Genomic DNA, 18,881 nt, shown 5'->3' on the forward strand with positions numbered 1-18,881 from the left:
TACTTCGCCATCAGCCCCTCCCCATTCAAACCGATAAATACATTCACTCATACAAGACACAGAAATCCAAAACTTAACTTCTATATACAATAAAAATCCCCAATTCCCTCAAAAAGCGGAACAGTAGACCCTGAAACTCGCTCCCGTGTCCGTGAACCATTCTTAAATCCGGCGGCATGCCTACACGCTCTCTGTATGGAGCCATGGCCTGGCACGCCTCTATTGTGTCAACCTTTCTCTACATAAGAGGCACCTGCGCGGGCTTTGGCACAAGAGCAGGTGCCCGTGCGGCAATCGCGTATGGCCAATCCTCAGTCGGGTAAGGACGATCCCTCGTCTCCTGCTCAAGCTCTCTGAGGGCCATCTACCGGTCGTTCTCTTGATTGCAACGACCCCGTTCACTGACGCTGCCATCTTTCTTTTATCATGATTTTCACCTGGCACCATTATTATGGTATATAAAACCATTTGTGAATCGTTAATTCGATCAGGAGCAGAAAGCTATGCTGTAGCAGCCAATTGTCTTTTAAATAAAATAAATACTTTACTCAAAGGAACACTTAGGAATATATTTCATAACAATAACAATATAAATAACCTCAAAATATGTCAAACTTTACTCCCAAACAATTTCATGTCTTCAAGATTATTATAATGTTCAAGGGGAACTTAGATTATAGAAAATGTAAATAAAAAAATAAATTAACAAAAAATGCAGATTTATTTTACTTATATACTCCAAGTAAAAAATATGGTGAGAGATGCTTAAGTTATAGCCTTATTTATTTATCATTTATTTAACAAAATCCCTCAATCTGTAAGGACGAATGAATGCGGAATAAAAAAAAATCTAACCTAAAATGCTGGCTAATTGAGAACATTAACAAATTTTAAACGTAATTATTTCTGGTAAAACATTAAAAAAATTCTAACTAAATTAAAGAAACTCACTTTCTATTAAGACTCAACATCCTCATCACTTGGGAGTTTATTACCTTAATTATAAACGTTGTAAATGCTCTGCCTCAAAAAAAACCTGGGGCGAATAAGATTTTTACTTTTTTTCGAATTAATATTGTATTATCTAATAAGGTATATTTATATTCTGCGTAACTTATAGACAAAACTGCTGTAAAAATTCAAAATGTAAAAGAACGAGCCGGTAGACTTTTAAATATGGCTGGGCATACTTCACTTATATGTATTGTTTAATAATAATAAAAAATAAATTGTATTGTTCAAGAAAGGTGACAGAGCAGACCCTGATGATTACAAGGGAAAAATATTTTCTAACGAACTAAATAAGCACGATTTACATCTAATATTCGCAGGTACTGTATGACAAATATAGTGGAGGTGTGGAGCGCCGTCGAAGTGTGAAAGAGCTGATGTGGAGTGGAACGAGACCAGGGGGTAACGACATAAGAAAAGTCGTGTCAGGTAGGGCCGAGGTGAAGATCTGGGAAATGGAATTTCGTCGGATTTTCCTCCTCATGGGCTTCCGAAGCCATCCTGGAAGAGGGGTCAGGACGGATACCCGGAAGGGAAATGTAAAAAGGAGGATGAATCTCCCATCGTCCGGGACGAGTAAGGATAGGCGAGTCAGTCCGGTAGGCCCGAGACAGACGCATAGTGAATATCGGCGGTTCGTCTTTTCATGGACTGCCATAGCTATCCTGGACGGTGTATCGGAATGGTTACAGGAAGGGAAATGTAAAAAGGAGAACGAATCTCCCATCCGTTAATCTCCCTTCACAGTAAGGATAGATGAGTGAAACCAAGGAGACGGCGATGAGTCCGAGTCTCTGCCAAAGTCATCCTGGACGTCGGATCAGGATGGATACCCGGAAGGGAAAAGCAAAAAGAAGGACAACTTTCTCACCGACGTCGCGAGGAAAAAATCGTCCACGTCGAGCAAGTGTTTTTTCTCTGTTCTACTTGAACTGTGCTTTTTTTACATTTTTTATTTCTTTAGTTCTTAAGTAGCGCAGAGTGCATATTTATGTTAGTTTTTTGGCCTAAATTGTTTGTTAATAACAACCATTAGTTTTATTAAATTTAATTAATTGTTGGAAGAATGTTTTAATTGGTCCATTTTTTAATTATAGGTTTTATTTTGTTTGTTATGATTTATTTTTTTAATTGAACACACCAACTCTCTGTGTGATCATTTAGGATTCAGTGTGAGTTGTAATTTTTGATTGGGTTTTCCCCTCTACTCCTGGGCTGGGGAGTTTTCATTTAATTTTTTCAATTTATCAATGGCTTTTTTTTCTTTATTTCGTCGTCCTATTTTTAACAAATCTTCGCTTGACTTTGCCTTTTTTATTATTTCTTCCTTTTCGTCCCATGAAATTTATACATTCGGTTTTTTTTTTACTTACTCCCGCAATTTACAATTTACCTGCCAATTTGGAGCTGTAACAACGTCATTTAATTACGTCTTTTAATTCAATGCTTGATGATTTATTATTAATCATCCAAATATATTATAAATAAACGAATAATTAATTTAAAATTGGATGAAGTCATCACGGCGCTGAAGGTCTACAGTTTCGGAACGGCAATCTGTGTTGCGGTTAAGGTATACTCTCAGTGCCGTGCAGACCTTTTAAACTGAAAAATTATTTTCGATTTGTCTTTATATTGATATTTCTTCTTTTATCTCTCACTTCATTAATATTTTAATTTATTACTCTTTAAATCATAAAAAATAAATTATCATCGTTGAATTTTTTATTATCAGCTTTGAGTAAATTGTACATATGGAAACACGCCCAAAAAACGAAAATTCACCTCCCTGTTTTTTATGTTAGAAGAACCAAAAGGTTTGTACAAACCGAGAGGAAGGAAACTTTATCGTAACACTTTCATTAAGGTCCTAACATTGCGTTAAGAGTGGGAAAAGTGTCAGTAACTCAATTCGACGGACGAATCCTTTGGTATTCAGGAGGGCGATTGCTACCGGGGAGACGAGAAAAGTTTCTTTTCAACCCTTACTTCCTTTCCCCCCGCCGAATAAGAATGGAGAAGTTGAGAAACGGAACTGCGGAATGCGTAGTAATCATCGGCAAAGTTTCACCAACCCTACCGGGGGATTGGAACGGACACTATTTATAATGCCATTGTATGCTAAACGAGGGGGGAGGAAATGAAATTGCCTTCGTCTCGCGGTAATTTTATCGAGAGGGTCTGATTTGTTTTTAGGGAGAATAACGAGCTTTTTTTTCTCTTAACTTTGTCCTAGAATGGTTGCGATAATAATAAATTTTCTGGGAACATTGAATACCTAAGTGGTTAAGTCAAAAGGGACCTTTGTTCTAGAGCATGTAGGTTAGGTTTCTGTAAGTTATAAGTTATAAGTCGAGTTTATTTGCTTTTAGTTTAGTTTTAGGGATAACATGTGACAAAAAATAGGTTTTCTAATGTCATGATTGTAAGAGAGAAAAGTGTGTTTTTTTGCTACAAAATCAAATTTTTATTTTCTCGCCTCGATCAGCTTCCTTTTCTTGTAAGGAGGTATGTAACCTGGTTATAAGATGGATAAGTTTTTATTATTAATTAAAAAACCAGTGTAAGTAGGAAATTGGTGAAAATCAACAATGAGTGTTATTATTAAGAGTGTGTATTTAGTGCCGGGGATTAAGCGATAACGCGATCGCTTGGACCGAGCCAGAGGTCGCCGAGGAGAAGAGTTCGGTAAACACCTAGGAGTTGGCAACTGATAGAGATTCTCCGGAAAACGGCTCGTCCGGATTTTTCTTCGTGGGTATTTCCATTTTTGGAATTTCCACCGGGCCCCTTCCTCACCAGACTACGGCGACGAGCGAGGACTGTCCGTTCGTGGTTTTCTGAAAGGATATAGAGGCGGCCCCGATTCTCCGGAGATTTTCTCTTTTTTTGGAGTGGATTTCGGCAGGACTGGAACCCAGGAGAACTCGGCGGATGGTTGTGGCTGGATCAACGATTCCGAAGTGAAATTTTGATTTACGGAAAAGACTAAAAAGGAATTTTTGTTTGTTTTAGTTTTAACGATATATTATTGTTAATTTAGATTATTAAGTTTCAATTTTTTTTAAGTTAGTCCAGATCTTGTTTATAGTTTATTTTATAGCTCATTACGGAAACAAAGTACCTATTTTAATTTTACTCTGTTCAGGAATAATAAATCGTCCCATTGTTAAGCGGATTCTCATTTTTCTTTTTTTTCTTTCCCTCCTTATTAATCTACTTTTTTTGTTTATTTGATTTTTTTTTATTTTGTAAATTGTCTCTCCAGTCTTACCCCCATCCCGACGAGCTACCGGGATAAGTTTGCTCTGACCCGAAATAATTTTGGATGTAACAAACAGATAAAGACAACAGGGAGTGAAAAGATCTTATAAGGATCTTTCAAGCTGGGAGTTCTCCAGGGACGAAATGTAAAGCTCGAGACATGTAGGAGAAAAACATGGAAACTTTTTTTTTATAGGAGAAGAATCACGTTTTTAATCTTTCGTAAGATTATTTTAGTCACAGTCCAGGGATACTTTTTCTTTGTGCATTCGGTGAGTGTTTATAACAACAAAAGTCGTTAATTCCTTAAGATGTGTTTGGAATTGTAAACAGTAAGAGGTTTGGTTAACTAAATGTTGTAAATAAATAATTCCTTAACTTTTTAAAATAATTAGAATTATTTGGGGTTATCTTTTTTTTACGTAAAACAGGATTTGGAAAAATTTCAATACATACAAGTTCCACTTCTGCCAAATTTCAAGATTTCCACCGAGGTAAAAACCGGATGAAATAAATTTTTAAGAATTTGAATAAATTAATAATTTAGTATAAGGTTCGAAAGGGGGAGGAGTTTTGTTTATTTACATTGCAAAATCGGCAGATCTCCAGAAAAGTAATTCCCTATTCGAATCCGTCGTAAACGTTTACCGGCCGGGTTTTTCCCTTCCTTGGGGGTGGAAAATTGATGTTGATATTTTCCTCCTTAAGGAAATTCGCCGGAGCGTGTCAAAGGTCATGGGGTTGCCACGTTCAACCTACTTGATCGTAAATTGACGGTTTTCGACCTTGTCTCGCCTATTTATAAAGCCAACGTTGAAAATGGGCAATTGTTCGAAAACTTCACCCAGACCGTCTCGAGATAATGTCTTCGCCGTTTTATAAAAAACAAAAAAATGGGTGAGTTATTCGAGAGGGTCCTCCCCCTCCGATTTATCGCACCCCGTCGCCCTCTGCCGATCGGAAAACGATTGTTTATCGATAGTCGATAGATCTCGGTTTAATAAAAAGAAAGGGAATACATTTTTAACCAATAAATTCACAATTACACTTCAGGAAGTGGAAGGAATCCATTTATTTCAAAATAGAAAATTCAGTCCACCATCAAAGCGTCATTCAAATAGATTATTTAAAAATATATTTATTCGCATTTTAAAATATTACGATATGAAAAGTATAACTCATAATCTCTATTATTAAATAAATTATTGTTTTGGTAATATAAAAAATAAAAACCCTAAATGAGAGCTCATACTTTCTCTCTATTAAAAAAAGAAAAAAATGAAAAAAGTTCAATCAATGAATAAAAAGATGTGCGTATATAATGTAGTGAATAGGAATTAAGAAGAATTAAAATTGTTAAATATTTTTTAATATTAAATTTTTGTAAAAGTAGTTTTCTGTCTTTATATATATATATATATATATATATATATATATATGTCAAGGTCGTTACATACCCAGTCGAAGTTTTGAAAAATCAAATAGAAATTCGTTTCCCTTGAAAATACTTAAATACGAATTTTCATGGCAAATCAATTATTTTTGAGATGGTTTAACCGGGACGAATTTTCCACCTCTGATTTCCGTGTGTACATAATAATGCATAACTCGAATGAACTTTATCCTTATTCAAAGTTTTTACATCTGCTGGAAAGTTTGTTTTTATTTACTTTTATACTAAATTAAGAATGATAAGTTTTTATGCAATTATAACTAACAAAGTAAGAGCGAAACCAACAGAAACTCCCCAAATGTTTTATTTTACAACTTCAGATTTATTGTCTGTTATGCAAGTACATGTAAGGTTTAAGCGACTAAACGTCAGTAAAGTTTTCTATTGACCGGTGAGTTTCTTAAAAGTTATCACTATTTTTAGAATTTTCAAAAAAAAATTGAAGCCATTTGAAAATCGATTAATTTAAAAAAAAAATATGATTTTACGAAAAAAATGTTTATTTTATTGAATATGTAAAGAGTTCAAAAAACGACCATCAACTTTGTAGATATCGAAAAACATAATTTGAGCAAGCAACCGTCACTTAAGGTTAAATTTTAAACTTCTGATTACAAATTTTTGAGAAGTTAAAAAAAAACTTTTTTCGCCCAGCCTCAGATTTTTTTTCAAAAATAACAAAAATAGTTGTAAATTTGAAACAACTCAACCGATCTACCGGAAATTAGACCGGGCCTTACAAACTACCCCTACTAATAGCACAAACGTTAATAAATAAAATAGAACGGAGAGTTTTATTTTAGCTCTGTTTCTAGTCGAGGTGTTTTTGTTGATTTTATAATTATTTTTCTCACTTATAATAATCTAAAAACTAAGTGTTTTTAAGATAGCTTGAAGGATAATATTTTGGGCTTTCTAATGGTTTTATGTGCCATTACAGGTAATACTGCAAAAAAACATGAATTTTTGAGAAAAACAGCATGAGTCCTGCGGTGTTTTTGTTGATTTCATAATTATTATTATTGCTTGTAATGACGGAAATTCTAAACGTCATTCTCAGATTGAAACAAGAAATATTCTGCTTTACAACGCTTGTATACATTTTTAATTTGGATAAAATTGAGTGGGACTATAAATTTTCAAGTAATACCAGGACACTCGAAATAAGAATAAATTAAAAAAAACACCTCGAGCTAATCTACCCCAACTATTTTTCTTTGTCATGAAAATCTGCTGTATCATAAAAAAGTGCTTAAAACGAGTTTTTTTCCAAAGAATCTTTTTTGACCCTATTTTGCTGGAAGAGTATTTTTGTTTTTGTAACTTTTCATAAATCTAATCTCATTTAATAAGATCTTACATGTTATTTTCTTATCCTAGATTTATAAAATTAAAACAAACCGACTGGTATATAATAATCACGAAATTTATGAACAGCAATGACAGAAAAACATGTTCATAAAATTATCCAAATTACTTTTCAAACTTTGTCGGTTCCTAGGAACTATTGGCAAAAGGGCTAGGACACGTGTCTAATATTTTTTTACCTAGTATCACCAAAATGTTTCAGTAAAGTCAGTGATCCTTTGCCCATGGCAACAGTTTTTGTAATATATATATAGTTAAATAAAAGAAATGTAAAAAGAAAATCTAAAAATATTTATGAAAAAAATTTAAACAATTTTTGTATTTTATATGAATAAAGACGTTTTTATTAAACGATAAATAATGACATTTTGGAAAACATAATTTTTCTTCTCTTATGAATGCATATATAAAGACCATTGGATTTTCTCCATCCCTGTATTTTCATGTTAGACAAGTGTTTGATTTTGAATTTGAAAAACTATAAAGTAACTAAAGGTTGCAAAACTATTTCTGCCTGTTAATTCATTTTTCATTTCGTATATAATGTCAATTTTCCAATGAGCTCAGTTGATTTTCAAAGACTGAGGGAAAGAGTACAGTATTCCTAGTTTGATCTACAGCAAGAGAGAAATCAGATAAGATAACATCCAACATACTTAAGCCTTTTTTGGCCAACATTGTCATTTTTAAATTCGTTGAATACAGATATAAAATACAATTTGAATTTAGAAAAGATTCAAATAATGTCGAATCCTAAAAGGTCCCTAGACAATTTAAAACGTATAAAAATTAAATATGTCTATAGTTAATTTGGGTTATGTAACCAAAAGAATCCTTGAACTAGGAAAATGTAAAGGGGTTGAAACTACATTTTTCTGGGTGAGAGATCACTCAATTATTCTCGCTAAACGGGCTATTTATTATTTTTATCTTTTCCTATTTCTCTGGGGTACGATTTGAGAAAAATGCTGTAAAGACAATAAAGAATTACACACAGGTGTTTTTTATAAATCTGAATCTTAGGTTTCATGACGATAAAAGGAGGTATTGTTTAAGGAATCAACAAGACCCAGAGTTAATCATGGTATACACGGGCTGTATCTTCAGAAAATTAAGCAACATAGGAACAAAGTATATAAAATATAATAAAGACCAAGGATTTATTAATAAAAGATTTTCAGTCGATTTCGTTTCAATGTAGTTTTTAAATCACGACGCTAGAACCTACTAAACCCTCAAAGCAGTTCGGTCTTTCAGAAAGGTAGTCTTTCACGCCGTGAATTAAAACAAACATTTCACATCATTAATTTTTAAATTGTCTGGAGTTTGAGTGAGAGAAAGAGGGAGGAAGAGAAAGAGGGAGGGAGGAAGAGAGAGAGAGAGAGAGAGAGAGAGAGAGAGAGAGAGTGAGAATTAGGCGAAAAAATAGTCATATATTGTAGTATATAACGAATGGAGTGAAAATAAACAACTACAAGAAAAAGCATCTAAATAAATAACTTTAGCTTATTAATAGTGGTTATTATTATTAACAATCTATGTTGATCGTCTTATTTATAAAAAGTTCAAAGTCCATCCACACACGTCACAATTCAATGTCCGAAGTTTCGTCGGAAATTCTGTGTGAAATTAGACTCGGACCATGGTAAACGGATTTAATTGATGATTACCAGGTGTCGACTGTATTGCCGACGAAGGGAGGGTTAAGGATTAGCTGTTTCGGGTCCTGGAGCGGGGGGGGCGCGTTAGGGCAGGTTTCGACATCCAACATTTCACGTCAGCACTAATTCACTTCCGATCCAGGTGCGAAACATTTGTAACTGTTTGTCTAATTTAAATTTAATCCGACTCATCGCCCTGGCCGTATGTCGTTTGACGTTTGGCCGAAGTTAATAATATTTTTTACGACATGAATAATTGAAAAGACTGACTTTATGTAGATGCACAAGTTTATCTTTAACCAAGCCCATTTACAAAAATCGATACTGAAATGTTTGATTAGTTATATTTAGATTATAATGAATAAAATATGACAGTGCAAATATTTGTCAAATTTTATTTTCTATTTAGCAGTAAACCCCTGTTTATTAATGGAAATATCAGTAATTTAATTTACAATACAGAGGGATTGATTTCTTAAACTTAATGTTATTTCAAGAAGTTCCGTTTGCTCTGAAATTGATTGGATTTCCGCTTTCAAAACGCGAGGTTTTGCAAATCTTTCCCTCTTTACACACGACGATTATTGTCGAGGATTTCGTAGGCTGTTAACACTCTTCAATATTTACACTCCGGCAGAAAATCTGCACAGATGGAAAGGCAAACAACCCGGTCGGGAGGACGTTTTAAATATCGGTGTTTGGTTTATTTTCGGAAAGGGGTGAGAGTTCGACACGCACATTCTCCGGGCTAATGCGGGCCAGGTAGGAAAGAAATTAGCCGACGGTTTTTGCGAGAGAGAAGTAAAATGCCTCTCGTGACACAGAATTCTCAAAATTCATTCGATTCTGAATTTTTTTTCACCGACAATAAATAAAATAAAAAGACCCCCAATCTTTGACCATTTGGCTAGAAGTCACCTGTTGAACTTCCAACTTTTCCGTATCTCAGACATCACAGCCAACAGATAACACGTCAAATTGGGAGAATTCTCTTAGATTTACTCTTTGCGGCGAGTTTTTTCTCCCCTGAGAGAGCCGACAAACATCTACCTCACGTTGTTTCTATATATGTTTTAGTCGGTCCTATTTACCAAAATAATTATTTTAATTTATTTATTAGTTTGTATACAACGTATGTTTGAGTTGAAAAAGTCAAGTCACAATAACTCAAGTGGTAGAACCGCCAGGGTACTGATCAAGTGTCGTGTGTTCGAGTCCAGTTCGTGACACTAATTTTTCAACTCAACCATACATTCTATAAAAAATAGGTCATTAATTATTTTTATTTTTACATATTGTTGAGTGCCCCATTTTTCTCAAAACTACCCATCCTTTCTTTATAGCATGTGTTAATCTAATATTATTTGATATACAGATTTAAATTAACCTTTTTTCCTGCTTTTTTTAAATTTGAAGTTATCCCTTTATTGTACTAAATAAAGCCTTCGTAAGTTCACAATAACCCTTTTCAACTTTTTCAAACTTCGAGTTAACCATTTTTAATTGAAAATTAACTCTTTCTTTCACGTCCTCTTTCAAAAATCTTAAGAGACTGTACGAAATGAAAGTATGTAAATTAAAATTCCTGTATATTTAAGAATTTGTTTACTTTATTAAAAATAATTGGACTTTTAGAAGACCACACGAAAATTCATTACAGTCAAAAGTAAAAAATTAAATATAAAAACAAATGATTCTTTTAATGTGACTTTTTTAAAATAAAATTGGGGTCTTTAATGTCATATGAAAATTTTTCACAATTAATGCAAAATTACATATTAAAATGAAAAATTCTTTTCTATTTTTAAAAAATCGTAATCAAATTGAAATTTAAAAATATACTTCAAATTAAAAGAAAATGCCTTAAGTTTTATATTTTATTTTATAAAATCATAAATTTTATTGTAATTTTTTCGTATAGTTTTTAGGTTATCTCAAATTTAAAGACGAATCTTTTGGTTTTATATATTACTTTATATTATTTATAATTCTTAGATTTGTTTTATAAATAAATAAATTTATAAATTTTCATATGGTCTTGTAAAACCCCAATTATTTTCTATTTAATTTTTTTGAGTATAAATTTTACTTTACGATCTCACATTTCATACAATCCGTAAGTTATTTTATGTTTAAAAAAAGGATTATTACTAAAATTCATTACAGACTATAGAACTAACAAAACAGAATGTTCTTTCTCCACAGACTCCAGGGATAGACCAACGAAAAATAACGCATCCACTTAAAAAATTAGGCATTTAAACAGCACCGAAAACAACGAACACAATCGGAAAACTACGAAGGCAAAACAGTGAAAGATGTCACATAAATAATTTTTTTTAAAATAATTGTACTCATATGAAAATCAATCCTCATCGTCAACAAAACTATAAACTTAATTCTAAGGTTTGAGTGGAAAAAGATAACTGAAAAGTAGATAGCGGAGAAGACGTTCATAGAGTTAGAAAAGACAGTAAGAGTACAGATGAATCAGTAAGAGAACAGGGAGAGAGAGAAAATGAATAAAATAATTTTGAAATATTTAAAATGAATAACACGAATTGAAAAAATAAAGATAATTAGATAAGAACTAGAGTGAGAAAAAGACAGATAGCAGAAGAGAAAAATAGATAGACATACCAACAGACAAGGACAGAGACAAATTGAGTGCAGAAAGTACACAAATTGAGATAAATAGTTAAAGAAATAGGTTCCTGATAAATTTATTTTTATATATTTAATCGAAAATCATAAAGATCGTGGAAAGCTGTTAATAAAGGAGTATTGGCCAAATTAATTTCAATTAATGGGAAAAATCGTATTTTTCCGTAATGACGGCGCGACAACGTACTAAACACGTAAAATAGCCCAGTCTTCAAGAATGGATGTCTTTCACGCCGCCATCTTTAATAAATCTTACAATTGTCGTTATTATCGTTTATTTATAAGTTTAATTTACAAAAGAGATAGAAAAATATTTAGAGAGATTTTGAGAGAGAGTGAGAGTGAGAGGGGGAGGGGGCGAGAAAGAGATTTGTCCATATCCGACCAGCATATTTTTTCTCTTGTCGGATTAATATAGATCTAGTTTATATGTATATATATACATATATATATATATATATATATAGATCTAGTTTATATATATACGTGGATGAGCCGGTCACGGATCGATTTGCACAGACCTCAGAGCGAAGCGAACAACAAAATTTCATTTATAATATTCGATTTTTTACTATAGTTCTCTTGGAAATATAACAAGGAAGCAAATACTTGCTTTCCAAACAAAAAAAACGCATACAGGCTCCATGGTGGTGCATTTACGTAAGCCAAAACCTTTTTTTAAAAAAATGGGCACAGTCTGTACTCAGTTATGCCACGTTTTATCCGAAAGCATGTATAAAAAATAACTCGACACAATCAAACCCTACAGTTTCTTTTTTTCTCTTTTCTTAAATAAAATCCTGCTCTAGGAATGGCTAAGGGCCGGCTGTCGAACTTAACACCCGCTTGCATTTTTAAAGAAATTGAGAAATCCCTCCTTCCCTCTGGAATTGCAAACCGCCACGTGAAATATTCACCGGTGTAGACGTTACTGACTTATTTTTTTCTGTTTATCCGGTGTGTTTTTCTTAAGGATATAAGACCGCCGGGGTGGATTTCGTACAGGGTACTTAAAAGGTGATTAAGTACAAAGGGGGTTGGAGCCAATTCCAGTTGTTTTTCTCACAGATGCTGTAACTTTCCACGCCAGGGAGAGACAAAACTTCTACCGGCCTAATAAAGCCCCGCTGGTGAAAAATTACCAACTGCTTGGGGGGAAAGGTTGGCTAACACCTTTAAGAATTTCTCATCGGTTCCAACCGTGTTCTTTATAAATATGAATTTCAAAAAAGAAAAATCGTATTTTCAAACTTTGTTCGATTACCCTAAGGGTTTATAACAAGCCTTGCTGATTAAGCAGCCTTTAATCAACCTAACCATCAGTCGGCTATTAATGAAATGGAAAATGTGTTAGTGCAATACAATCCGGTAATCATTACAAACCCATCAATTTTAAGAAAATTCGATAATGATCAATTGGAAATAAACAGACCCTAGGTAGGAATACTAATTGAATCTAAATTATGCAATTATCGATCATATTATTGTATTATCTAACTAGTTTACAATCATTTATGTTAAAAGATTTTTATTTTGTTTAAGAGTTGTAAAAGATTTTATAAATAAGATCTTTATTTTGTTTGTCTGGCTAGATACCTACAAAAATGTCATTCCTGGAAACATACTTTTAATATTAAAGCTGTGACCCAGCGACATCAAGAGTAACAAAAACGTGGAATACACAGCTTAAAAGAACCAACGACAGATCACATATGGTACATACGCCAAAGATTCTTTCTTAAAATTTAATGGCTAAATTCCGAAATTGACATTAGGAAGTGATTGAGCTTTTAATGAAAGATTCATGGCCGATTTAATTTCAAAGGAATGACTAGAAGTCGCAGTTTTGCTTTTAGAAAACGGCGCTACGACTTACTAAACCCGCAATGCAATCCGGTTTTCAGAAATTATAGCCTTATGCGCCGTGATCATAAATCTTGCCATACATACTATTAACATCTAAAGTTTAATTTACTGGGGAAATAGGGATGGATAGATAGGTAGAGGGAAAATAAGAAAGAGAGAAAGAGTGAGGAGAGTGGATACAGTAGGAGAAAAACAGAGTGATTGAAAGAAAAAAAGAAAGAGAGAGAGTGAGAAAGAAAGAGGAGAGAGAGAGAGAGAGAGACAAAGAAAAAGAGAATGTGAGGGAGAAAAAGTGAGAGTGGGACAGTAAGAGTAGATAGATAGAAACATAGTTAAATGTACAGAGTGTATCAACTTCTATATTTCATCCATTTAATTCGGAAAAGATTAACATTAGAAAAAATTGTCTTTTACAAACCCCAAGTTATTTTAGCTAGGAATCGATTGGTGGTAACAGATTTAACGCAACTTTCTCATGTAGCTGGGAAATGACACTAACTTTGTTATTTTTAATGAGAATCCCATATTTTTATTGTACAATTCGATTCTAAACATTACTTCATACCACTTTTACTGAAAGTAAAATTGTGATAGGATTGGCCATTTCTGAGATATGCCCGATTTTTTTCTCTTGCAAGAAAAAATATGTTATCGCTTTTTTTGACCGAGTTATGATATTACCTTTCATTTTATTTTATCTTTTCTATAAAATTGGAAATATGTATTAAATGGGTGGGGTGTAGAAGTTGATACACCCTCTATAGATTAATAGGATTGATATAAAGAAAGATAGAAAAAGAGAGAGAGAGAGAGAGAGAGAGAGAGAGAGAGAGAGAGAGAGAAAGAGAGAGAGAGAGAGAGAAATAATGAGATATTTATATAGTTCCGGATTTGTTTTGAGTTGCTAGCTATTTACATTAATAATTTATTGTAGAACTATCAAAATACTAGTTGAGTATTAGAAAAATATTTCGATGGAGAAAATCATATACAAATTTACTGAATATGAAAAACATAAACACAAAAACGTTTACACATGGATTCATTATCTTAAAATTTAAAAAAAACTTTCTATGCATGAAACGTAAAATGATGAATGAGCCGGAAAATATCAAAAAGCAATAAATAACATTAATAAAAAAAAGAAGTCTCTCCGGGCTTTGTGCGGCGGGGTGGGAGGCAGTATATCAGCACTTCCTGGTCACGAGTACGGGGAGAGACAAAGGAAAAATTAACAGCTGACGCAGCCCATTAATGGCAGAAATTCCATTGAGAAGTTTATTTTTTAATTTACAGCGTAAGTTAAAAAAAAATATCTAACGTTGTCAGACTTTGTGTAAAATCAATGATTATAAACGGATAAAACTTTTTTTTCAATAGTGTTAATCCATGAAAATAATCCGATTGTTTTATCCTGTCGTTCGCCGTTTTGAACCGGGGTGCTTGGCCGAAAATGGCAAAATCATGGGGGAATCGGATAATCGTGATTTTCACGCGATTTTTCCACCCAGGGTTCAATCACTCTCTATCTCTACCTCTTTTGCTCCCTCTCGCTTTTTCTATTGTCGAAACGTCTCCGGTTGTCATAGAGAATCCACGTACGATCACGTCACACAACCCTTGGCACAATTCTACCCTTCTACGATTCTGTTAAATCGTGTAAAACACTAATTGACATATGTATTTTTCACTAGGATTATTTTTAAGAAATTATTTCATAAATTGGGTACAAATTATTTCCTGGTTTATTAGCCTAATTTGATTAATTTGAACGGTGAAAAAATTTCATCAGTACCTTACATAAACATAAGCATTTTATTAAATCCAATTATTTTAATTAACAATTTAAATAATTAACATTGTGATTTCATAATAGTCTTACGCTTGTATTTTAATTATCCTCGTATATTTACTTTGTTGTCCAATCGTTTAATCTAACTGTTCCACCTTATTTCAACAGGTTTGACCAACAAATTCTACCTCACATTCCATAGGAAGATTAATTAAATCGATTCAATTAGCCGTCCTTCATGACAAGTTAATAATAAATACAAATTGATCTTTGCTTTAAAAAAAAGTAAAGTAATTTTTGTAACACATTCCAAGTAAACGTAAGGGTAGCGAACGCGAGATTAGACCTCTTTAAAATACCTTTGGCTTATTATTACTAATAAAAATTTCGTGGGATGTGTTGGGATTCGAACCCAGAACCCCTATCATGGCAAATACGAGTCGGACGTCTGAACCATTGGGGCATCGTGGTCTTCTAATCGTACTATATATTATTTTTAATTGTCGTTTCTTATTTTTACACCCAATTTGTTGTTAATTTACAGTGTACAATATTGACAATCAGGCCGGAGAGGGTTGAGGACAGAGCGTGAGAATGCGGACCCATTTATTAAGTAAGGTAACTAAACTTGTACTCTTAAAACTAAAAATTCACATTGGATTATGTTTACATAGTAGAAAATTAGTTATTTCTATACAAAAATTTATACGTAGAGATTTTTTAAGAAAGTAAATAATAAAAACAGCTAAAAATAATAATATCTCAAATAATACAAAGGGTTGATTTCGGTGTTAACATGAATCTCTCTCTCTCTCTCTCTCTCTCTCTCTCTCTCTCTCTCACTCTCTTTCTCTCTCTCTCTCTCTCTCTCTCTCTCTCTCTCTCTCTTTCCCTTTCTCTCTCGTTAACTACCTTAATTTACAATTTTTCCTTTCCTCTCGGTTTCTCTCCCTTTCTCTCCCTTTCTCTTTCTCTCGCCTTCTTTCTCTCTCGCTCTTAAAATAATTAGCTAAATTTAATTCCTACCTTTCTCTTTCTCTCTCTCTGTCTGTCTCTCTCTCTCTCTCTCTCTCTCTCTCTCTCTCTCTCTCTCTCTCATTAACTATCTTAATTCACAATTTTTTCCTTTACTCTCGTTTTCTCTCCCTTTCTTCCTCTTTCTCTCTCTCTTTCTTTCTTCCCCTTTTTCTCTCTCTCCCTTCCTCTCGCTCTTAAAAAAATTAGGTAAATTTAATCACTGCCTCCTTCTCTCATTAACTATCTAAATTTACAATTTTCTCCCTTCCTTTTTTCTCTTTCTCTCTCTCATTCATTGATTATCTAAAATGAAAATTATCTCCCTCTCCCTTCCTCTCGCTCATTCTCTCTCTCTCTCTCTCTCTCTCTCTCTCTCTCTCTCTCTGAAAAAAACGACAGATTATAAGTTTAAAAGTTGTACACTAAATACAGTAAATAAAAATTAAAAATACAAAACGTCTCTTCATATGAATTTAAACATATATAGTTTAAGTTTAAAAATATCTTACTTTAATTATCTAAAAAATTTGTTCTTTATGTAAATAAATGTTTACTTGTAAAATGATACCTCATATAGTGTTTTTTTGTTAGAAATGTTTGATATCTGGTCTTGCTCAATTACACTTGTAAAATTTTTTTGTAAATAATTCTCTAAGTAAGGAGAAATTAACTTTTTTATTTTTATTTGTTTTTTGTCAAGTTAATTTTATATATATGGTTTTTTATTTATTAATGATGTATGAAAAAGAAATAGTTTTGTTAGGATTAAGTAGAGTAGTCGTTGAAATCTACCATCGAATTTCACATTAGATGTAAGAGTGGTCCTTGAGACCAAATTTTGAATGATGTGTAAATAAAACGGAAATCAATCAATCAATCTTTCTTTCCTTCTTTCTTTCTCCCTCTATCGCCCTCATTCACTCTTTCTTTCTTTCTCTCTCACTCTCACTCTCTCTTCCTCTCGCGCCTCACTACCTCTCTCTCGTTTTCCCTCTCCTTCACTCTCTTCTTTTTTCCATCCATCTCCCACCCTCTTTTGTCCTCTCTCTCTCTCTCCCACCCTCTTTTGTCCTCTCTCTCTCTCTCCCACCCTCTTTTGTCCTCTCTCTCTCTCTCCCACCCTCTTTTGTCCTCTCTCTCTCTCTCTTTCTTTTTTCTTTCTCCTTCTCTCTTTCTCTCCCAACTCTATTTGCCAATTCACGTTGCACTGTATACCAATTTTATGTTTCTCATCCAATAATAAACAACATTGGACATGTCAATATTTGAAATAATAAAAACTGCATCATTGTTTAGTTAAATTTAAAAAAATACTTGCAGAAAAATAATGTAAGAGCATAGTGGGATCTCTGAATTCTCCCAAATCTATTTATCTATCGTAACCCCTACAAATCTGATAGTACTTGACCTTAACCAACGTTTTAATAAATTTATAGTAATATTTTCTGTTACCTCGGGGATTATTTACCTCATTATAGATCACTGTTTAACAACAAACGAAGCTTCCTAATTCCTGGTTCATTTCAATGTTGCTTTCAGCTAGTTTTTACTTTTTGTCAACCCCGGATAAAAAAATTTCTATATTGTCTTTGTTAATTATGTTCGTGTCATAATGAGTCGTTTAAGTTCATAGCTGAGATCTGAGCCACATAGAGTACCGTTTAGTTATTCAAGCCATCCAGAAGGGCAGTAAAACTGTTTTCATTATTGTTGTTTATTTTGAGGATAACTATCTCAGAACTGTTAATAAAAGACTCAAAGAGTCAAACCGTAGTTAAAAAAGGTACGTGAAAGGCCTTGTACTAAGTAATGTAACTATAGAGGAATAGAAAAAGCTTCTATTCGCAGATGTAACGAGAGAACCCTTAAGCCTCCAGAGGTAAAAAAGTTTGGAGAAGACCAGGATAACAATCCTTGGGAAGCACTTACCAGTTGTTATCAAACATTGAATAATTTAAGATATGTGTAGATGATCCCATATTATCCTTCTTTTTTAGGCTCTGAATCATTGCTTATGATAAAGCATGGCATCATAAGTCTATACGCGCTTGATGCCAGAAGTCTGACCAAAACGTTCGGACAGTTGGAAAAAAAGGTCACGAGATCGACACCCCCAAAAAACTTTTAGTTAGGCTAAACCAGCAAATCTCCTAGGTCTTGCGGAACTGTAGCACCCTGCGCCGTTCGGTCTGGGCGACGGTGAATATTTTTCCCCCGGGCTTTAACATTTATTAAAAAATATACATCAACATTGTTTATTAATTTATGCAAAGGTTGAACGATTATTTGGCCACTTTTTTAGAAAATTTAAAATCGTAGATTTTACTGGGGGAAATCCTAAATAAAATTTGCATAAACTGCTTAGTGTATTTTTTAAATAGTTTAAATAATTAAAAGAATATAGTTTTTTTAACATTCGTAATAAAAATAAAACAATGATTTTATTTTTATTGGGTGAACAATAATATAGGAATCTAGAAAGTAAATAGTATAATCTCGAAAAAACTGAAAAGACATATTGTTTATTAATTGAACTTTGTAAATAAATATTGATTATTTTATTTTTTAATGGCTTATGTTTACTAAAAGAATATTATTTATTGTTAAATCACGATTGCCAGATAATTTTTAAGATATTTTGAACATCTTGAAACTATTTTAAAAAATACAAACGCCCCGGTTTAAAAAAAAATTAGTATTGAACCTTTTTGATTTATTTATACAGTTGTTACTGTTCTATCACGGTATTGAAATGTGCAGGAGGTGAAGGGTGAAAGGGAAGTCT

The 18,881-nt window shown here is 33.0% G+C and overlaps 1 protein-coding gene across 1 annotated transcript in view; it reads right to left on the reverse strand.

The window, feature by feature from the left end:
- The window catches only part of LOC106665966, a 75,844-nt gene that overhangs the window by 56,580 nt on the left and 383 nt on the right, over nt 1-18,881 (reverse strand). The gene's annotated exons all lie outside the window — the stretch shown is intronic.

Source organism: Cimex lectularius, unplaced genomic scaffold (assembly GCF_000648675.2).
Source record: "Cimex lectularius strain Harlan isolate CLEC.00 unplaced genomic scaffold, Clec_2.1 scaffold338, whole genome shotgun sequence".
Lineage (NCBI taxonomy): Eukaryota > Metazoa > Arthropoda > Insecta > Hemiptera > Cimicidae > Cimex > Cimex lectularius.